Genomic DNA, 24,215 nt, shown 5'->3' with positions numbered 1-24,215 from the left:
ATATTCTGCCAGAATCTTTACCCCAGACCTCTTATTTGAGTGTTTGCATTTTATAAATGTCATTTTGATTTCTCAAAAATAAACATGAAGCCTCAGCATGTTATCTTTAGCAGAGGCATCTTAGGATTAAGTGTAGCAATTTTCCAATCATGTGGTCAAACATTAAGAATTTCTACGATCCAGAATGCTTCATTTAGAACCACAGCAAAAAAATAATTAATGAAAAATAAAGTTAACATTTATAACGAATGTGGCTATGATATCAAGGATGCTCCTATTAATCAAGATTTTAATGCACTTAATGAAACATTTTTCCCCAGTATTCTTCTTTATTATACCATACATGCATAAACAATAAAATATGCACAAATCAATTTTTTTTGGTGGATATCAAAATATTTACAGTTGAGACTTTTTTTTCATTCAAACTACTGTTTTCTCAGATAAGATAGGAACTTGTTAATATTTCCACTAATAAAATTCTTGACGTTCTTTGTTAGACTAGAATTGGAGTTTTCATATTATCCATCATTAATATTTCTTTCAAGTCTTTACATATGTGTCAATTTGAAAAAGCTTATTGTCTTTTTAATTGATCTAGGGGTTCTTTTAATCTATTCATCTTATGAGTGTTTTCTTATAGGTGGATGACACAAATTTGTAAAGACTGTCTGGAAAGAAAGACAGCAGATATATGCCCATGTACACATGTAAATCATTGCTATGCCTGCAAGAAAAAAAAAAGAAAAATTAAAGTCCATTTATGTTTCCCCGTATTCTTACATCATCTTGGCCTGATTTTCCTTTCTGCTAGTACTCATCAGAATCCTCTGGTTTGTGTTAAATAGGGTTGAAATTGCAAAGAGGTAGAGAGTTGGCATTTTAAATGAGAGTCAGGCCTTCCCTATCTATGTCATTGTGACAAATCTTTATAGGAACATTACAGATAGAGAACTAGTGATTAGCTCCATTGCTATGCACTCCTGTATCTCTGCAACAGAGAATGATCATCAAATTCACATTATCTGGGAACTTGGGAGTTAGCAGTAGCTGACCATGCCAGCTGGAAGAGGCTTAAAACATGTGTTATGCTATTAAGTGGTATTACAATGTACCAATAATGGATTACAAAAAAATGTTACAGACCTTGTTAATCGGAAGTATAGATGTACTGTGCACATTATGCAGCCATGGTAATGCAGTTTGCTAAAAGAAAAATGATGAATTGGTATACAGTTTAGCATAATGAATTATGTAGAGGTGAAACCAGATTAAATGAATTTACACAACAAAAATAAATACAGAAAAATTAAAATATAAGCACGAGTGGTAGCAGCAGTATAATTTCAGAAGGTTTGTTTTCTTTCTTTTTTTTTTTTTTGTCTCATTTTGTACCTATAATGTATTTTCCCTTCTGGAGATGATAGGGGCCCCGCAATTATCACTGTTGCACTGTGGCTGCAATTAAGACAATTTACTTAAGGACACTCCAATGCGTAATGGGCAGTCAGAAAAAAATCGTCATCAACAACAATAATAAAATCCTCCAATTTAACATAGGAAACAGAGTTTCAGGGCTGAAAAAAATCTTGAGTCTAGAAATTTTGAGATCTTTCATCTCCCAATTACCTTAGAACTGTGTTTTTTTTCTGTTGGCATCCTGGCTTAATAACACTATGGAAAACTTAATTTCTTAATATTAAAAAAATTTCTCATCTCAGGTTATCATCCAACCCTGTTACACTGGTAGAAATAACAAATTAAATGCAGCAGCACAATTAGGAAGTCCACAAATAATCTGAGGAACAGATATCAAAAAGGATAAAATCCAGTACTGAAGTTTTCTTCAAATGCAAAAGGGAAAAAAGGCTCCTACAGTCTGTAAGGCCAAACTACATAATAGAGTGCTCAGGGAACACAACAGCATTGCAAAGCAGCTAAAAAAAAATTCTTCACTAGTCTTATACTGTGAAAGAAACTTTATTCCCCATGCCCTAACCCTTACTTCTGGAGGACTCATCAGATAGTCGTTGCAGAAGATGTTGTGGAACAAACATAAAATGAACCATACTAATTGTGGGGATCTACCAGTGTTCATCAAAGAGCTCTAAGGGAAATTAAGAATGCATTATCCTGAATACTGGCATCTCTTAAAACTTCCTGAACACCTGAAGGTGGAAGGTGCCAAATGGCATGCCAATTGTTTAAAAATTTTCTAAAGGGAACTCTGAAGAATTACTAGTAAATTACCAGAAAACATTGTGAAGAACTGAATTAGTTAATAGCTTCATTAGTGTGATTTAGTTGGAATGAGTGAATTGGTTTATTTTTAGGAAGTTTTGCCTTATAAATCTATTGACATAATCTGAAATGGTCTACAAATGTGGGTAAAGATGATTCAGTAAATCTCACTGGATTTCTATAAGGCTCTTGACATATCCTTTCACTCAGGTCTCCTAAACAAATTAAACAACCACGGAATAGGAAGGAATGGCCTTGAATGGATAAATAAGTGGCTGAAACTCAGGAAACAGGGTAAAAATAAATGGTCACCAAAGGTCACTACAGCTCACTAATGGTCTGTGCTGGGATTTGTGCTATTCAACATATTCATAAATGAACTAGATGTGAGCAGCAAGTGCAGAAACATTGCTGATAGTATGGAGTTATTCTAGATAATGAGGACATACAGCCAGACCATGCAGAAGTGCACAAAAACCTTCAAAAACAGAGTTTATGGCTTCAAGAAACTATGCAACAGCATGGAAAATGTGTATCAGTGTAGACAACTATAAAGTGGTTGGAAAAAAAGCAAACATATAACATACGCACCGTGTACTGGCTATTACCTTAGAGGTGAGACCTTGTAGTAAAGAAAAACTAGCACCAGTTCAGTAGTGGTCAAAAAATCAAAGCAAATGTTGGAAACTATTAGAAAAGAAATAAAAAATGAAATAATTTTCCAGTGTAAATTCCTGTTTCAAACACATCTTGAATATGGCCATTAGGGAAGATGACCAAAGCTGCAGAACAGTTTTGTTGTATGAGGTTTGTTCCACTTGAGCTATGAGTGGTAAAACTTCCCTGCTTGGAAACAGATAAGTGAGGGGGCTAGGAAAGAAAATTACAGTTCTAACTCTGATGAAAAGACAGTACAGATGGGCCGACAGTTCATTCTAATATATGAAATACTGAACATCAAATGAGACTATCAAAATCTAAGTGAAGTACTAAAAGATGATTCTTCACAGAAAAATCAGTAAACATACAGAACTCAGCACCAAAGAGTCACTGTAAAGATGCTTAAAGTTTGTATCTACTCAAGGTTTACCAACAAGAAATGTAATACAGATGGGATAACTGGGTACATAAGTAAATCCACTGAGCTGAAAATAACTCAGGTCCAGGAGAGGAATTAAGGAAATCATTGTATTTGTATGTCATGTCACTGGGCTGTTTGTGTGGCTCCACTCACAACAAGAAATCACACAGCTAGATTCCTGGTCTAATACAGTATTGAAGTCCTTGAACTTCTCTGTATTCAGACAGTGCTTGCATAAATTAATAGAGGAAAAAATATTCTACAAATATGAAGTCATCACCTCTTGCTCACTAAGTCTCCGAAGCACAATTTACAACACCTTGACAGAGAATGCTGTTAAGTACTGTTCCACATTTGCTCTGTTCTGGTGATCTTTCCCACGTTTTGTGCTGTTCACCCTCCTAGGCAGAATTCTGGTCAAGATGGATCTTTCATCTGAATGGTCAATATAACCATTTTTATGTTTGTAAGAAATGACAGAGATGTGAGATAGTGGGATAGAAAATGGGAGAATAAATCACATTTATACATAGGTTCACAAATTCAAGAGTTTAGAAGACTGGTCACTCTTCGTGGGAGAACAGGAAGATGCTGCAGTCAGTTTATCATAGCCCTGAAATTCTGGGGACTAAAAATGCAGAGAACAGTTATCATTTTAAGATGGGAAAAGTGATGTCATGGGTCACATTCAAGGTATTTATCCTGTGGCAATGTTAATTTAAAATTTAACTTAAAATTGCACACACACACACACACAAAAAAAAGATAAATGCAAATAAGATGTAAAGGAAGTGTATAAAATCCATCATTAATGACTACATTTTTGTTCATGCTGAATGGTATCTGAGAAGTTGCTATTGGTAGATTTTCAAGCATGTATCTTTCAAAAACATTTATTCTTTAGTTATACCTTACCATATATATTTGTGTAAAAGTTAAATATATAGGCAACAGTATTGTCTATGTCCATGTTATAATCAATAAAGACAGACAGGTTTCTTCAGAGGGTGACTCTGAGATAAGGCACCTAAAGTAAGTGCCAAAATAGTTTTGAATGTTCTCTTCTCTACTGGCAATGAAGAAAGTCTTGATAACTACACTGAAAAAGATGCTCATCATGTAGGTAGTTAAAGTTAAGTAGATTAATGAGTTTTTGGGAAGGCCAGGCCTAAAGTTCATCTTTAGTTTGTGAAGTTTAGTGCTACTTTAAAATCAGAAGCATATGTATCTTTGTGATATAAACTATTAACTTTTTATACAATCACAAATACGCTTCACTTTATGAACATAAGCCTGAGAACAATTCCCTTCATTGTATAGTCCTGTCTCTTCCTATTGCAGGCAACCATCTCATAAAATGACTTTCATAAACTCAGTATGGTTTGTTTAAAAAATGTATTTTCTTAAGCTCACTGTTTTCTTTGGATTGCTGCTCCAGAATTTCACTTGTGTCACTATTAAATAATTACTTTTAATTTTCAGTGTATTTGTGACTATGAATACACTTAAGCTTTTGTGCCCACACTGTCCTTGAGTTAAGTATTTGTTTTCATAATGTTTGTCTCTGGTGCATTCCTAGAGAACAAATATATTGCCTCTGGCTGTGTCTGTATTGTTAAACACATCATTTCTAGGGTATCACCCTTCTACTTGTGGTCAGGAAGAATACAAAGATGCGTGTCCACGAAATTTAGAGCAAGTTTATTCCAGAGCAGCCTGACTGCACAAAATTTGTCCCTGGTTTTCCAAGGATGTGTTGCTGTTGTGACTCTAGAAAACACATAACTTTTGCTATGATTTTTTTGTTGGTTTTCATGCAGAAAGTCTGAGACTATAGTATAGTGTCTTTTTTTAATGGTGTAAAACTGAAGATAAATATCGTTAGCATTGTGGTGCAAAGCCTTCTAATAGAGTTTTTGACAAAAAGTAGGGCAGGTCAAATGGTATCTGCTTCTGTGTTGTCCATACCGACTTTTAAGAGTGGTCACAGGAGTGAATTATCCTCAGAACAATGGCGAGGCTTTTTCTCGGAAAAAGTTAATTGGACCAGTCCAAACTAGAGTCAAGGAACTAAGAGGTGTGGATAGTCTGGGATCAACTGCTGGAGCTTTTGCCCTAGTGTGTCTTACTTGAGAGGATAGACACAATCTATGAATAATTTGCTAAGTGAGTCATGTTTTGCTAGTTTCTTTTTCAAAATTTTATTTATTTATTTATTTATTTTAAATTCTACATAGTAGCCTATGGTCCCTCCTCAATTCAGGTAACTAAATCTGTACACTGACTCTAAATGAGGTCTCACTGATGTCTTGCACAAAGGTACTAAGACTTCTGCTTAGCTGGAAGCATTTTGCTTACTGATTTGGGGGACCATAGTTGCCCTTTTTACAGCTTTAATCCATTATTGATTTGCTATCATCCTTATAAACATACTTTATAAATATAAAATACCTGGTTTTCCTTTCATTTCTTGTTCTCAGCTGAGAAAATTCCAGCTTGTTTCCAGGTCCAAGACTGCAATACAGATTCTTGTTCTGAGTCTCTAAATGAATGGACTTTCACTTTGTTCTCATAAATTCCCCCTCATCCTATTACTTCACTCTTGAAGGCTATTCATTTATTTATGTATAATATTTCACTGCTCCCCTCTATTCAAAATGACTGCCAACTTTGTGATATCATCTAATTTCATTACCTCACTTCAACTTTTGAGCCAAGGTCAGAATTGAAGATTGAGATACTGAGACTGCTCCCAATCCACAATAAATTCCAATGATGACTCCTCCACTAATGTTTTCATTTCAATACAACAAAACAGGTATTGTAATCTGATACTGTATACTGCTATGTAAGCTCACATTATATGTTTGTTTAATTCCTTGAGGCTTTAATAATTTTTCCTTGAACATTTGTTCTAAAAACTTGCATAATTTAAGGATAAATAAGTTCAGAGGTACATAGATCAATTTTTGTCCTCTTTATAAATATCAGTATTTGCCAATCGCTTTTCGTACTTATGAACATACAGTGTGATGCATTTCACCTATTGGTTCCCCAGAGTTCTCTAAGGGAGATTATCCTGCTCTTCCATCATAAACATGTTTTGATTTTAGATGCAGTGTTTTCAATTTGTATATCATCATTGTATATCACCAGTCCCAGTGGCTATGCAGCTTGTCTTCCTTGTCCAATATGACAAAAATATTAGGAAATCTTTATACATATAGTTTTAAGTAACAGTCAAATTATGTTTAGCCAGCATTTTAGTCACAAAGAATAGTACTGGTTCTTCTGTACGCCTTTTTTTCAGACAAAACCCCAATAGCTTATTCTGTAAATGTTACCTCATGCAACACTGTTTAGCCCTGAGCAAAGTTTTATGACCAAGTTAGAAACTCCAGAAAACAGGTATTTATAACTGAAATCGCAACTCAAGTTGCGTATCAGTGTATGGCTGCACTATTTTAATTTAAGGCTATGTTCTTTCACAATGCCATAACTATTTATTCCTAAGGGGAAAGGGTTATGGTTCTCAAACATCTCCATACAGTCAGAGTAACTGAATGGTGATGCATTTTCCACCTGAAGTTAGCCTTCTGTTGCATTTTAATTTCCAATATCTGAAAGAAATTTGGTGTTTTGATGTAGTCCCAGGTTGCTTAGTCAGATGAAAAACCAAAGTCCCTCAGGTCTCTAATATAAATGCTGAAAATCTAATAAGTTAGCAAGAAATATCAAGAGATAACAAGTGTGGGATCTATTTTTAAAGCCACCATGCAAATCATTCTAATTCTTTCCAAATCCTAATTTCAAAATCCCTTATAAGATTTTTACCTTTATATCCTGGGCACATTCTGATAAAGAAGAAAACACTGGACAAACAAATTTCAGTGTGTTAAATTTTCAGTGCCAGATGTTGATCAGATCGTAAATAAAACCATGGTACTAGAAGCACAACCTTTTTTGCCTGTTACTCCCTAATAAGGATCTTTGTGTTTGATAAAAAGATTTCTCTTTTCCATGTCCTGTATAGGAAGATAAAACTCTTTACTTTCCATTTTTATTATATACGAGAATGCTGGTTTTCATATATTAATAAAAATGTGCTGCACTGTGTTACACAAGATCTAATAATAATTTATGTAGATAAATGTAAAAATGACTGTGATAATGCTGATGGCAAATTTTATGAGAAAATATTAAAACTAGTAAAATATACTAAACCAAACTAAGCAAAATGTTCATAAGCATAGCAAATTCAGTGATTAATAGTCAGCAGGATTCTAGCTTTCTGTGTCACCACTAGAATTTTATGTGGTGTTACTAAGCAACAAAGGTTACTCTTCAGCAACACTTAGATGCAGTATTTGCAGTTTTAATCAAATCAGCTGCTAAGTGAACAGTATTTTTGTGTAATCTGTTTGTCAGTGATAGATAAACAGTACAAACAAATCAAATATATGCTAATTTATCTTATATGGCATAATTATAACAAGTCTCGTTTTAGTTAGTTAATGGACTTTTCTAATGTACATCTCTGATTATATAATTTATCTTATTGTGAACATCCTTGGTAGCTGGAATAATTTAGGCAATATTTTAGTTTTGCCTCCAAGTCTCAAAAAGTATTTACTCAAATGTACTCAAAATGATGATTAAAACTGTTATATTGATATCAAGATGAGAATAGCCCACATAAAACATTGCAGTCAGAAGTATTTTTTGTTGTTGCTGTTATCTGATAATTTTTTTTAAAACCTGAATCCCATAAGACATTGTATATCACTTTTTAATTTTATCTTCCACTTCTGCCTGTGGTACTAACAGAGAAGACTAGACACGGTAATGTACCAAATTATTGAAAGATCCATATTTTCTGCTGCTTTTGAAATTCCATGTTGATTTAAAAGTGAAAACAGCTACCCAAAGAAAGCTTCTCTATTCCAGGAAGCATAGACTTTAAAACAACAATTTGTATCAGCTACTAGCTAATAGAGAAAAAAGCTTGTTTCAGAAAAAAACCATGATGCTTTTAAAGTTGAAAGGTCACAGAGGTGAACAGTTTCTTTTAATCTGTATGCCACTATATGGATGGTTTTCTGTCATATTATAAGGATTCTGCAGAGATAATTGCAGAATCCCCATTGGAAAAGAAAAAAAAAAAGGCCATATATACAGAATTTAAAGCCATATCAGTTTAAATGCCTAATAGCAGAAAAGACTGGACAAAAATAGGATGACATGAAAAACAAAGAAGTTATATGTGACATGCTGATATGTATAAGTTAGTGAAGATGGTAAATTATCTTTCTCTGCTTTTGGAAGTTAATTTTTTCATAAATAGTAGTGTAGAAAGAATAGTAATGGTAACACTGCTGTTATGCTAATTTTTAGAGAAGTTCTCATTTAAAAATTGTAAATAAAATTCCTCTAAGTCTTTGCCCTTCTGATATTATTTAAATAGCATACAGTATTTTAGAGACAGGGAAAGAAGGAAGAGAAGAGAGAGAATAAATAATGGTGCCAGATCTAGTGTATTTGCATAAAGAGTTCATTTGAAATCCATATGGCAGTCCATTGAGCACACAAACTAAGCCTTTAAAATATTGTCCCATGAGAACGTTTATGTAGCCCTTCTAGTACTGTAGACAGTAAGATTGTATTTGAACATGTCAGTGAACGTAATCTATTTTCTACTTAAGGGATATGTTGCTAGTTTGTATTTTTACAGCAATAATTAGGGATGTCATTTGTGTCCTTATTGTTCCTGAGGTTGTGTGATGTCCTTTATTACAGAAGAGAGAGAGATAACCAACTAACAAGCTGAAATAAAGAAAGGTGGGGAGGAAAGGAACAGAAATGCTAAAATCCATAAAATGTGAGATTACAAAGGTACTGTGAACTAGGAGTCAAGAAACTGTTTCGCTCCCTAATTAACAGGGGTAAATAAAAACTTTTGGGGCCAAAGTATCTCATCTGGAGTTTTGGGGGAGCGTGAGCTTGATTCTTTTTTTCTGGACATGCTTATCTCACTTTATTGAAAGGCAGAGCCTCTGCTCAGACTATAGAAACTACAAATAGTCTAATATAATTTTGTAAGTGCAATGGAAATAAGGCTGGTACGATTTTACTAGAATAAAAAGTTCTCCATGCTTATATTCTGAAACAATATGGACTACTTCACATGGCTTGTGTATGCACTACCTGTTAATTTAATACATGCAAGAAATTAGTGACAAAGGATCTAAACTTGATCCCAGTAGATCTGTTGAAATTTTTGTTGTTACGAGCAATTTCAGTTAGTCTCCAGGAAATACTTTGGGCTATAAATATTCCATTAGCATTGCCATTTGGATGTTTATGTTTTTGCAGCCCTGAAAATATCTGTCTAGCTAACACAAAGAAATCCTAATAAAAAAAAATCTTCCTCCAGCATGTAATAAATCAAGTAAAAGAAAAATATTTTGCTAGTATTATATCTCCCTCTACTGGTAAAATATTATTTTCCTTATGATTAATTTCAAAAGCAGACTATAATTAAGGAAGAATGTAACATGGTAGCTCCCTTTCAAAAATATAGTCCCATGATGAATATTTTAGAGAGACAAACAAGAATTAGGTCTAAGTATTCTTTCGAGACTGGGCAATGCAGGAAGTTCAGACAAGGGTTACTGATTTATTCAAGGTAGATTAATTCACAGAGAAAGTAGAATGACATTTGCAGTGAGGGAGTCTACTGGAGTTCTCTCAGTAATTTCCTTTAAAAAACGAATAGAAAGTATGTAAATATGTAAGTAGCCTAAAAATGTTAATAATCCATTACAAGAAAGGAAAATAACAGGAAGTACAAGTTATCCCCTGGTGTCCATTAACAACGTAAAACAATTGAAGTTTGGTTAAATAATGTAAGCAGTAATGATTATAAAAAAATGGCTGTGAAAATAAACAATATTCGCTTATCTGTCAAAACGATTAAAAACCTGTGAAACAGTGCAGTATTGATAATATATATAGTAAATGTGTATTCAATAAAAAAAATCCTCAACGTTCTGAAACGTATTTAAATCAAACAGATCAAGAAGACCTTGTATGCTATTGACCAGTAACATTGGAGTCCAGGAGGACTTTTCATTCTCCCTAGGTTTTTGTTACACTTCCCCAAGTATGTACAGGGGAGAAAATGCGGCACAGGTCTTTTCTGCTTTTCTAGAACAAGGATGAGCACGTTTTCTGTATAAATTTTCCACCTAAAGCACTGGAAACTAAATACCTGAAATCCTGACTAAGGTTTTATTAGGATTTGCAGCCTAGAGCCTGCCATAGGCAATAAATTTTGCCCTTGTTTTAAAGCACAGCTAGAGGAGTTGGTTGGGCCACCATCTAGCTTTTATATAATAGCTTTAGGATGACGGCACTCGCTCTGGAGCCAGGAAGTTTGGTTTCTTGAACACAAATAAATCTCTTCTTCCTCCCAAGAGAGTGCTCTAAAAAGCAGTAACTGCACACAAGGATGGTCCAAGTTACATTTTACGGGAATGTGTGATTTTGCAATTTTGAGTGACGTATTTTGGTCATCACACTGCATGAAGTAAACAATTTGTGACACAATGCTCTCATTCTTCAGAATCTCCCTCTCTCATTGTGATGATGATATGATGGAGATGACGGCACTGATCATGAATATATTTTCACTGTGTGTTTTTCCAGAAAGTTATCAAAATTTAATAAAAGCTTTAATAATTGACCAAAGACAGTGAAATTCTTCTAAAAAAAACTTAACAAAATAAATCGGAAAGTCCAAATAAGCAAGAGACACAAAGACTGAGAAAGAAAGAAGAGAAGGAAGCCGGGGGGAGGAGGGAAGAGAGGACCAGAGGCAATAGGCACAAACTGAAACACAGGAGGTTCCATCTGAACATCAGGAAACACTTTTTTACTGTGAGGGTGACCAAGCACTGGCACAGGTTGCCCAGGGAGGTTCTGGAGTCTCCATCCTTGGAGACCTTAAAAAGCTGACTGGATGTGGTGCTGAGCAATGGACTCTGGGTGACCCTGCTCCGAGCAGGTGGATTGAACAAGATGACCTCTGGAGGTCCATTTACCATCTCAGCCATTCTGTGAAAAGAAAGGGAAGAGCAAGGGAGGAAGGAAGGAAGAAAGGGAAGAAAAAATACGCTTGTAACATAAAAAAAGGAAAAAGAAAAAGCTGTGCTGCCCCACTTTTGTATGCAGATAATGGTGGTATTTAACCACGTAATCAGATGAATGTCCTTTCTAAACTGTCAGTGTCAAGATAAATTGATTCATTGCTCATGGAGTGCACTGTCAGCATCTATTGTTATCTTTTCTTTTCATACTTGTCATTCAGATTAATAACGTTAGTGGTGCTATATGCTTGCAGCTTTCTTCCCCATGTCAGTCACTTAGGAAGTTGCTCTGCACAGGTAATTTCTCTTCTGTGGATTTCTTTGTAGTACTTCTTTGATTAGTTTCAGTTGGCAGCAACAGCACATTGTATTTCCTCCTGACTACTCACAATGCATTAAATATTTCTAAAAACTTAATAGTGTAGTCACTGAATACATGTCCAAGATCAATGAAAAAGTTTCACTGCTTTCATTTTTACTATCTTTTGTTTGTGTGCTTTTTTTTCCTCAAACATGGAAGAATGTAGTTGGCAGCTATTAGGAAACATCAAAAAAGAAAGAATACTTTTGTATCTACAATACTGAATGAATCTTCCTTTTACTTCAATAATAAAATGTAATTAACCAAACATAATTAGAGAAAATAAAGCCTACAATTACAGCAAATAAAGCCTACATATTATAAATTACGAAATCTTACTAGAAGTAGAGCTGGAAAGATGACAACTGATTTTGATGCAATGGGAATCAGGTTGGAGACACTGATAGTAGGCTAGTCCTCCAGTTGTTAATATTTTAATTCATTATGCTGAAAACAATCCAGAACTTGCTAACAAAATGCCACAATGATGCAAATCTTTGAGATATTCATAAACCAGAAGAGGACTGGAATGTGATCTAGGATGAACTGTATAACCCTGTATGAACAGTGGTCTAAAGCAAATGGGAAAAATATAATTGTAGAAAGTGCAAGATCATGAATTTAGGGACTAAACCCAGAACTTCTGCTATCAGCTAGGCGCTCAGTAGCTGCAAATATCACTGAAGCAGAAAGCTGCATTGTGACATTATTCACAAAAGGGAAGACTAATGTGACCCATAATAAAAAAGTTGTTTCCATTTGAGACAGAAAGATATTAAAGCCTTAGTACAAAGGACCAGTGAGTATGTATCTGTGATACTCTGTGAAGTACTGCGTTTAATTCTAGTAGTACATGTTTAAAGAAGATAATAACTAGAAAATAGCAGGCAACGATGCAGAGGAAATGTTTGGTAATTTACTGAAAATAATAGCTAGGTTTTGGGGTTGTTTATGGTTTTTTAACCCAGTGAAACTAGTCAGCTAAATGTCTGTCTTGCCAGTCAGAGATAGGGGTGCAGGCAGAAGTTGACAAATCATCCAGATCAATACCTGGCTTCGTGGCTGGTGTCATTGCCAGACCTTTGTTTCTACAATCATGGGACATTCTTTGACAAATACAGCCTGTTGGGGCGAGATGGGATGCACCTATCTAGAAAAGGCAGGAGAATCTTCACTAGTAGATTGGCTGACTTCATAAATTGTGCATTAACTTAGGGGATAGTATTCAAAGCTGTGACGCTCACATATTCAAAATCGACTGGGTGGGTGAGGGCACCTACCAGAGTAGTGAGGAATGCTTCCCAACCCTTTGCAAAGGCAAGAAAACTAAGTCTAGCCACCTCAAGTGGACATATACCAATGCAGGTAGTCTGGACAACAAACAGGAGGAACTGGAACTCCGTACCCAGTCTGAGACTTATGATGTCATAGGAATCACAGAAACCTGGTGGGAAAACTCACATGACTGGGAGACCACAACTGATAGCTACAAACTGTTTCAGAAAGATAGGAAAGGAAGAAGAGGAGGTAGAGTTGTACTTTATGTAAAAGAGAAATTCAAGTGTATGGAGGTGAGCTATGGAGACCACAGAAATTCTATTGAATGCCTTTGGATCAAGATTAGAGAGATCATTACCAAGGGGTAATCTTATGTTAGTTATCTGTTACTGACCTTCCAGTCAGGATGGTGAGGCCAATGAAACCTTACTTCAGCTGCTCAAGGAAGTCTCAGGACAACAGACCCTGGTCCTCATGGATGACTTTAATTACCCAGACATTTGTTGGGAAAACAACACAGCAGTGCACAACTCGTCCATCAGGTTCCTGCAATTCATCAAGGACTGCTTCCTGCTACAGATGCTGGACATGCCAACTAGGAAGAGCACATTGTTAGATTTACTGATCACAAACTGAGAAGACTTACTTGTATTAAGTTTGTGTGGCAAGGTTTTGGTAGCGGGTGGCTACAGGGATGGCTGCTGTGAGAAGATGCCAGAAGCTTCCGCTGTGTCCGATAGAGCCAATGCCAGCTGGCCCCAAAACAAACCCATCACTGGCCAAGGACAAGCCAGTCAGTGACAGTGGTAGAACCTCTGGGATAATGTATTTAAGAAGTGGGGAAAAAAACCTGTGCAACAAACTGCAGCTAAAGAGACAAGTGGGAACATGTGAGAGAAACAACTCTGCAGACCCCAAGGTCAGTGAATAAAGAGGAGGAGGTGCTCCAGGCACCAGAGCAGAGATTCCCCTGCAGCCCATGGGGAAGACCATGGTGAGGCAGGCTGTCCCCCTGCAGCCCAGGGAGGTCCACGGTGGAGCAGGTATCCACCTGCAGCCCATGGAGGACCCCACACCAGAGAAGGGGATGCCCAAAGGAGGCTGTGACCCCATGGGAACCCCGTGCTGGAGCAGTCCGTGCCTGAAGGACTACAGCCCATGGGAAGGACCCACACTGGAACAGTTCACAAAGAACTGTAGCCCATGGGAAGGACTCATGTTAGAGAAGTTCATGGAGGACTGCCTCACATGGGAGGGACTTGATGCTGGAGCAGGGGAAGAGTGTGAGGAGTCTTCCCCCTGAGGAGGAAGGAGTGGCAGAAACAACGTGTGATGAACTGACAACAAACCCCATCCCCCTGTGCTGCTCAGGGGGAAGAGGTAGAGAAAACTGGGAGTGAAGGTGAGCCCAGGAAGAAGGGAGGGCTGAGGGGAAGGTGTTTTAAGGTTTGGGTTTATTTCTCATTATCCTACTCTGATTTGATCGGTAATAAATTAAACTAATTTCCCCAAGTCGAGTTTGTTTTGCCCATAATGGTAATTGCTGACTGATCCCTCCCTGTCCTTATCTTGACCCACGAGCCTTTTTTCTCTCCCTGTCCAGCTGAGGAGGTGGAGTGATAGAACGGCTTTGGTGGGCACCTGAGCTAGGGTCAACTCACCACACTTGACAACCTAATTACCAATGGTAGCCTTGGATGCAGAGATCACATTGTGGAGTTTAAGATCGTGCTGAGCACACTGAACATCCGTAATAGGACAAAGACCCCAGATTTTGGAAGAACCAACTTTCAGCAACAAGGAATTCCCTGGAAGCATCCATGTAGGGCAAAGGAGCTTGTGAGTGCTGGGAATTATTCAAGGACAGCCTTCTGGAAGCGCAAGAACAGTCCATCTCCCAGAAAGGGAAAGGAAGAAAGCAGAACAAAAGACTACCCTGCTTAACAATGAGCTTTTGGATGTGCTTAAAAGCAAAAAAGCATACTAGCTATGGAAAGGCAGCCAAACAGGCATCGAGGACTACAAGAACCTTGCTAGAGCATGTGGAGATGCAGTCAGGAAGGCTAAGGCTCAGCTAGAAGTGAAATTGGCCAAGAGAGATGTCAAGAAGAGAGGGTTCATCAGATACATGAGCAATAAGCAAAAGCACAGGGAAGATGTAGGTCCACTGCTAAAGAGGGCAGTGAAACTAGTTATTGATGCTGACAAAGCAGAGGTTCTCAATACCTTCTTTTTCTCTATCATTACCATCACAGGATCAAGTAGCTATGACAACGCATGTGTCAACCTACCAGTAGTGGAGGAAGGGCTGGTCTGTGGCCTCTTGCAAGGGCTCAACCCACACATATCCATAGGCCTGGATGGAATCCACCCCAGGGTGTTAAGAGAAATGGCTGACATTGTTGCAAGGCCACTGTCTCTAATCTTTGAAAGTGGTGAAGATCAGGGGTTATCCCTTGTGGCTGGAAGAGGGCAAAAGTCACACCCAACTATAAGAAGGGCCCAAAAGGGGACCCAGGAAATTACCAGCCCATTAGTCTTACTCCAATCCTTTGGAAAGTAATGAAACAAGTCCTCCTAGAAACTATTACAAATGAAATGAAGCAGGTGGTTGGGAAAAGCCAGCATGGATTTATCAAAAGGTAAATCATGCCAGAGTAACCTGATCACCATCTACAACAAAATGACTTTTTGTGTCGAGATTGGGAGAGGAGTGGATGTTGTTTACTTGGTCTTCAGCAAAGCATAACACCATTTCCCACAGCCTTCTCCCGGACAAACTGGCAAGATACAGACTGGATGTGTGGTCTGTGAGACGGGCAGGAAATTGACTAACAGGCAGCACTCAGAGGGTGGTGATCAATGTTTTTTTACTCAGACTGGCAGCCTGTCAGAAATGTGGTTCCCCAGAGATTGATACTGGGCCCCACACTGTTCAACATCTTCCTAAATGATCTGGATGATGGAATTGAAGGCACCCTCACCAGCTTTGCTGACAACACTAAACTGGGTGATGAGGAGGACATGTTTGAAGGGAGAGCCATCTTACAGAGACCTGGACAGGGTGGAAGAGTGGGCTAGCAAGAACTGTATGAAGTTTAATGAAGTCCCTGCACCTGGGATGGAATAACATCCAAAGAGCTCAGTACAGGCTAGGATCCGTGCAGCTGGGGAGCTGCTTTGCTTAAAAGAACCTACGGCTCCTGGTGGACAACCAGCTTAACATGAGTCAGCAATGTGCTGCTGCAGCAACAAAGGCATATCAGATACCAAGCTGCATCTGCAGGGGCATTACTAGCAGACATACAGATGTGATCATCCCACTCAGTGCTTGTCAGGCTGCACCTGGGGTACTGTGTCCACTTCCAGTCCCCACAATTCAAGAGAGACACAGACAGACTGGAGAGGGTCCAAAGGAGGGCCACAAAGATGGTCAAAGGGCTGGAGAACCTGCCCTATGAGGAAAGACTGAATGTCTTTTCTTCTTGGAGAAGGCTCAGGGGGACCTAATCACACTTTTCCAGTATGTAAAGGGCAGCTACAAAGAGGACAGAGGCTCTCTCTTCACAAGGAGCACATAGAGAAGACAAGGGGCAACAGGTACAAGTTGCACCAGGAGAGGTTTCATCTTGATATAAGAAAGAATTTTTTTGCAGTTGGAACAACCAAACACTGGAACAGCCTCCCCAGGGATGTGGTAAAGTCTGCATTGCTGCAGGTTTTCAAGATGCAATTGGACAGGATGCTAGATAATCTCATCTAGGCTCCCTTTCCCACAAAAAGTTGGACCAGATGATCTTTTGAGGTCCCTTCCAAACTGGGCTGTTCTATGATTCTTTTACTTATCTTCTGTAAGGTAGGTCCACAGTAAGACAGATGAGAACTAACTTCTGAGAGATTTAGAATTACTTAGGATTTAGGGAATAAATTGATCAAAATGATATCCCTGGAAAACTCCAGAAGAGACTGCATAAAAGGAACTACTTTTTAACTGAAAATAGATCAGTGAAATGAAACTGAGACATCAGACATGCAGATTTGTTGTGTGGAATTAATTTGTCAGAAACATTTACAGTATGGATAGATGCATCTGAATCAATTGTTCTAGGATGCCTTTGTAGTCAAAGGAAAACAAGAAAAAAAAACCATTACAAGGATGGAATTCATCTGTATATTTTAGATTTCTATTTTAAGATGAGATTCTAGAAGTGCCTATTTCTCTTCCATGACAATGAAGATCACAAAGTGGCAAGCTGAGACAAGAAGCCTACACTCTAGAAAATTAGTGTTGGCCACGTGAGTTATTACTGAGTCTTTGATTGGTTGTGCCAAAAATACATCTTTCTCAAGAAGACTAAATGTAGTGAGAGGAAAAGTGGCCTTTCAGATTTCATCTTAGCATGAACAGAGTAATTGTTGTGGGGTTTCTTCCTGACTTCTGTCCTTTTTAAAAGATTTATCATTGTTCTGTTCAATCTGGAATGCTGTATATAAATGTTTGAATTGCCACTTGCCATGCTTTGGGTTTTGTTAGGTGTGGATTCTAAGTGTTTAATTTCATGGCATATCCACCCAAAGGAGTATTGCCCTTGCACTGTCCTACTAGGCCATCCCAGGCAAGTGCTAAGCTGTCAGCACAAGGCTCTAGAGTATCTGAAAGCTAGCACAGTATTTCTGCAGAATCTGCATATCCTAATTTTGGAGATGGTACTGCAGGTGGTCAGGAAAGAAAAAGTATTTTCCAGTAGCTAGCAGGAATCAGGAAAGATCTGTTGGAAGTGACAGAAAAGCAGGGAATAGTTAAGTCCTATGGGCCCTGAGAGAGTTTTTAAAAAAAATACCCCTGCAGTCTGGGCAACCTGTTACATGCATGTAAAAAATCTTAAAACAGTGACAATCAATCACAATAAAATAAGAGTAATAAATATTTAGTTACATTACCTGCCAAATTCTGCTGCCTACTACAAGGTGCAAATGTATTGCAAGGTAGGCATAATCTTGTTTACAATGAAGTCAGTGAGCAAACTGCCACAAAAACAAGTGGAGAGTTATGCCATTGATGATCACTTCCTGTTTGAAAGAAGAAAGCCACTATAGAATCTTTAGGCTATAAATTTAGTATAGACTGAACTGAACTAAATTAAAATTCACTGTAAATAAAATTTGTGTAGTCAGTGTACTCTGCTATCAGTGAAAATCATTATTACAAAACATTAGCAATGATGACTATCTGGCCAACTAGCTTAAAATTAGAATGTAATTTGTAATATAATATCTCATTCTCCACAGAGGAACAACCATAAAATTTTGATGCTTTTCAATAGGAGTTGTGTGTAAAAATACAAGATGATATATGAAGCTATCAATATTTGATATTGATAGACCTTTTTTTCTGCTTATTGAAGGATTTAGATTGAAATAGTCTTGAATAGTAATAAATATGGTGAATAACTGCTGTTAATATCTTCCTTTGTCAGTTTCTAGATGTTTCATATCTGCCACAGACATAAATTCTTCCATATTTCAAGGCCATACTTTAATTTAAATTGAAGCAGTGAAAGAAAACAGCAAAACAAAAGTATGAACTCCCACATTCTTTAGCAATATATACTTGTGTTTGTATGTGCATACATACACATATTTATATACATATTTGCATACATTATATGCATACACATGTATGCATATAAATATTTACTCACAGTTGGCCAAACAACTTTATTAGTATACTGCTGATTCTAAAAGACTTTCCTGTTTTGTTATTTCAAGAAGTTGTCTATCAAAATCCTATAAATCTACATAGATTAATGCTTATAATTGAGTAATGTTTAATGGAGATTATTTCATGCAAAGAATGCTTATTTCTAAAGTTATGTTTACTCAGAAAGGAGGGTAATGGGCCACCATTAACACAGTTGGATTTACGCTTGGAGCTGTTGTCAAGCTCTGCTCTTCACAGTAGGGCATTTATTGAAATAACTAATGCAACTTATCTGTCTAAAACATCTCTCACCTGGAAGAATAACTATATCATTAACCCTTACAACGTTGCTCACTGTTTTCTCACAACTATGTTGAAATGAACTGAAAGAAATCACTGTTCAAGACAGTATTTCAATTAAACATTTCATATTCAGCTAGGAATATCTTCAGGGGTGTGTGCACACCTGAATGTGTGAGGAAAAAATGTGCAAAATTAGACTGAGGTTAACAGAAATAATCTGTTCTCACTTGAATAGCTACAACAGTTTTGAAGGACTTCAAAGAGAAGTTTATTTTTTTTATTTATTTAGATCAACTTGAAGATTTGCAATCACTTTCAAAAACTATGATTTTATACTAATGGTAGTTGTACATGTCTGAAGTAGCTGTGAATTTTATTCTGGATTTTTTTTTTTCCTGAGAAAAATTTCCCTTTTCAAAAAAAAAAAGTTATCTGGGGAGAAAACTAATTTTACTTCAAAACTTCTGCTTTCAGAATTATAGCTCCTTAAAGGAAAAATTCTCCATTTCAGGCTGAATTACAACTATATTGAAAAATATAGTTATAATAAAAGCTAATATAGGTGTATAATCAACTTATTATGGAATATACCAAAATCCATTACAGAGAAAGCCAATATTAGATGTACTCTTTTGCTGGATCTGTTATTATGACAATCTCATATTCAGTGTAATAGTTTTGAAAAGCAGTTGAAGTCAGAGACCTATCAGACTTAGTTATCTCTTATCTCTTAATGCAGTGATTGCCAAAACCAGTAATGAAACACCCACAGAAACACCACAGATTCCTTAACTGCTGCAAAAATAAACATTGAAGGGTATGGACCCTATGCTAAAAAATTCAATATGAAAATAAAACAAGAATACATAGTTTGGTAGTCTTACTTCACCAATTCACAGTCACCAGACTGTAATAACAGTTTTAAACTTTGTATTACTATAATATAATATCATAATTATATAATATCATATAATTACATTAATATGTAATATAATTATAATGTAATATTATAACATTATAATAATAAAAAGCTCATAGGCTTGTTGCTTAAGATTAAATTAAAAGAAAAGCACTTACACATTCAGAAGCTAGGCAAGCTCCACTCCATAAAGTAAAACTTAATTCTTTATTATATACCTTAGCTCTGTGTTCAGAGTATCGGCACTTCAGAATTGCATCACTCTAAACGCTAAACAAAGATCTGGCTAAAGAAAACCAGCAGGAAAATGTTGAGGTTAGAGGAAAATATTTCCCTCAGGGTTACGTACATGTGTAATACACAATCTCAAACCTTCTGTGATGCAGTAATTTGTGTGGGACAGTTTCACCCCATCAATGTGTATTCAGCCTAGCTGATCAAGCTACTCAAGGGATTGGATGAGATTTAAAATCCTCGTCAGGCTTAATTATCAGTCAATAATTGAATTTCTCAATGCTTCCAAATGAAGTGTTACTGTACATATGTAGATATAAAAATTTAAGGCATTTTAAAGTCACAAAATTAATTGTCTTGGAATTTAGGTGAAAATTTATTTATATAATAAATAATATATTTATATTAGGGAAAATTAATAACAAACTTAATTTACTGCTTCATTCCTTTCTACGTTGATCAGAGGGAATGAAGCAGTCAATGGTATGCAGTGAACATATCATTAGACACATTTGATACATAAAAAAGAAAGGCACAGCAATACATGTTATAAATTTAAGCTTATGCAAAAAGCTTTCCAGGAATCCCAAACTTTATGCAATTCCACTGACATGAATTGGTATAGTAAAAACTACTTTAAATGGTATTCTTGGTGTTTTGATGATTGCATCTAAAAACATTCTTCAAGCTATAGGGAAGAAGGTGATTCTTTCTGTTAAAAATTAAATCAGCCTCATGCAACATTTACAGTATCAAAAAATGGGTTGACTTTAATGATCAAATCACCAAAGGCCTTGTATTGTTCTTAAATCTCTTTTAAATGATTAAACTTGCATAAGTGCTTGCTAATTAAAGATGTCTGGTCAGTTCCTGTTAGTGAGAGTCAGTCTAGATCCAGATTACTTGGAACAAAATAGTGCTTAAATTTAACTCAGCTAGAGAAGGAATGCTCAGTGCCAAGGATAGCAAATGTTCACTGACTTTACTACAAAAGAATGCATTTAACATCTCTAACATGTCTGTATAGTAGTATAATTATGAGCATTCACTAACAATAACTATTAGAAACAAATGCCCAGAAGTTACATAATTAGCATCTATTTTTTTGCAATATTTTAGGAGCACTGAAGGTGCTAAATGAAGATAAAGTTCGGTCATTCTCACTTAGAATATTCTGTACCTGATTCTGAATTATCTTTTATTCCTACAGAGATTTCCATTCATTATAACTGCAGAATGCCTGAAGATTAAATTCGGAATCTCTTCCAGTGACATGCGCATTTGATAGCATTATGAGTTTGAGATTTAATGGTCTTGGGAAGCTTAAATTGTATTAAGTTTTTATTAACTAAGGATTTTCTCAGTGTTATTGAATAACGGAAAACACTCAAAGCTTACTTGAATTAACAGAGATTAAAACCATACAATAAATTGAAAAATAAATCTTAGATTTTACAGCAAAAGAATATGACTTTGTGGTGGTTTAACCCCAGCCAGCAACTAAGCACCATGCAGCCACTCACTCACTTCCCCCTCCCAACCAGTGGGATGGGGAAAGAATTGGAAAGAAAAAGGTAAAACTCACAGGTTAAGATAAGAACAGTTTAATAGAACAGAAAGGAAGATGATACTGATAATAATAACAATAATAAAATGAAAATAATAATAGAAGGATTGGAATATACAAAATAAGTGATGCACAATGCAATTGCTCACCACCTGCTGACTGATGCCCGGTTAGTTCCCAAGCAGCGATCCCTCCGGCCAACTCCCCCCAGTTTATATACTAGACATGACATCACATGGTATGGAATACCCCTTTGGCCAGTTTGGGTCAGCTGCCCTGGCTGTGCCCCCTCCCAACTTCTTGTGCCCCTCCAGCCTTCTTGCTGGCTGGGCACCAGAAGCTGAAAAATCCTTGACTTGTTCTAAACACTACTTAGCAACAACTGAAAACATCAGCGTGTTATCAACATTCTTCTCATACTGAACCCAAAACATAACACTATACCAGCTACTAGAAAGAAAATCAACTCTATCCCAGCTGAAACCAGGACAAACTTGAAATAACATTTAAGTAAAAACAGTGTTGACAGTTCATATTTACTTGCCAATAGTACATTTGTTCCATCTTCAGCTCAGTTTTTTCTGCAGAGACTTTTGTAGGAGATATCAGGCTTAACCCAGTCTCCATGAGCCAGCACTTTTTAATATAGAATAGGCTTCTAAACCATCATATGAATTAATGCTCTAACAGTATCTTAATACAACTAAGTTTTTCAGCTATTTGGTTACCTGCTATGGTAAAAACATAAAATCAGATTCTCTCAGGAAGTTAGAGAAGAACTATTTCTAAGATTATTTTTTTTCCCCAAAATAAAATGTCATGGTTTAACCCCAGCTGGCAACTAAGCACCACACAGTCACTTGCTCACTCCCTCCAAGTGGGAAGGGGAAGAGAATTGGAAGGGTAAAAGTGAGAAAACTCATGGGCTGAGATAAAGACAGTTTTATAGGTAAAGCAAAAGCCATGCACTCAAGCGAAGCATAACAAGGAATTCATTCACCTCTTCCCATCAGCAGGCAGGTGTTCAGCCATCTCCAGGAAAGCAGGGCTCCAGCACGCCTAACGGTGACTTGGGAAGACAAACGTCACCGCTCCGAATGTCCCCCTCTTCCTCTTTCTTCCCCCAGCTTTATATGCTGAGCGTGATGTCATATGGTGTGGGATATCCCTTGGGTCAGTTGGGGTCAGCTGTCCCAGCTGTGTCCCCTCCCAACTCCTTGTGCCCCCCCAGCAAACTCGCTGGTGGGTGGGGGTGAGAAGCAGAAAAGGCCTTGACTCTGTGTAAGGCCTGCTCACAACAGTGAAAATATCCCTGTATTAATTATCATCAATACTGTTTTCAGCACAAATCCAAAACATAGCCCCATGCTACCTACTATGAAGAAAATTAACTCTGCCCTAGCACAAAACCAAAATGTTAGTAAAGTTGAAGATCAGAATGGTTTGTAAAAAACAGTGTTGGAATTTGTACTGCAAAAGTCACCAGGAAATAGAGTTAGTCTATAGTATCAGAAACCAGGGGTAAAGAGAAAATAGCTATAGATGAACTTAACAAAATAGTGGGAGAATATACATATATGAAAGAAATACATATTTATATATGATTGGAAATCTAATAACAAAAAATTAAGTATAAAACAATTCTACGTTTTTGTAACATTTGTGTAACATATATGTATGCAAAGGAATTATAAATGCACACACGCACACAGAATAAGAATGTTATTGGCAGTAGAAATATTTGTAGCAACGTGAAGAGTCATAGTGGATTCCAACTCTATTCTAGGAAAAATACTCTAAGCCTGGATTTAAGAAACTAATGTAAGAAATTGGATAAGGCTCTTCTTTGACCTGTCCTCCTCCATAGTCAGTGGAAAGAGAGAATGATGCCAGAAGACATGCCAGAAGCTTCCCTAAAAATGGACTCACTTTACAGTGGTGACTCTATTTTCCGTAGGAGGAGTTGAGCATGATTAGAATCCTATGAAAATCCTTCACTCAGGCTACTAAAATTGAATTTTATATACTCCCTACCACTTGATCTATATTACTATTATTATTATTGTATAAAAACCTGGTCATTCATGAATAGTATTAATCGCTCTCTCGCAAGGCTTACTATCTCTACCCACATCATAGATAAAATAGGAAGGACACTAAATAACTAGCTTTATATACCAAAGCAGCATCTGAAAAAGAGTTTATGTGTATTAGATAATGGACAAATTTTGCAGCTTATGAAAAGGCTGAAATTATTTGTTATTGTCATTAGCTCTAATACAACATCCTTTTAAAACAAAGACTATGTCTCCACAGTTTCGCCATTTGCCATTCAGCACAATGTGTTACTTACCAATATCATAGGTGGAAGATAATTCCAGCC

General features: G+C 36.7%; 1 long non-coding RNA gene across 1 annotated transcript; it reads right to left on the bottom strand.

The window, feature by feature from the left end:
* Positions 1-284: 284 nt before the first annotated feature.
* LOC138689144 (uncharacterized) lies at positions 285-24,215 on the bottom strand. The gene is made up of 4 exons (XR_011327996.1): positions 24,186-24,215; positions 18,050-18,178; positions 1,147-1,206; positions 285-727 (listed from the first exon to the last, which is right to left on the bottom strand). It is a non-coding gene; the product is annotated as an uncharacterized lncRNA (long non-coding RNA).

Source organism: Haliaeetus albicilla, chromosome 15, assembly GCF_947461875.1.
Source record: "Haliaeetus albicilla chromosome 15, bHalAlb1.1, whole genome shotgun sequence".
NCBI lineage: Eukaryota > Metazoa > Chordata > Aves > Accipitriformes > Accipitridae > Haliaeetus > Haliaeetus albicilla.
The sequence above is the reverse complement of the archived record's forward strand: the minus strand, read 5'-3'. Positions and strand labels throughout refer to the sequence as shown.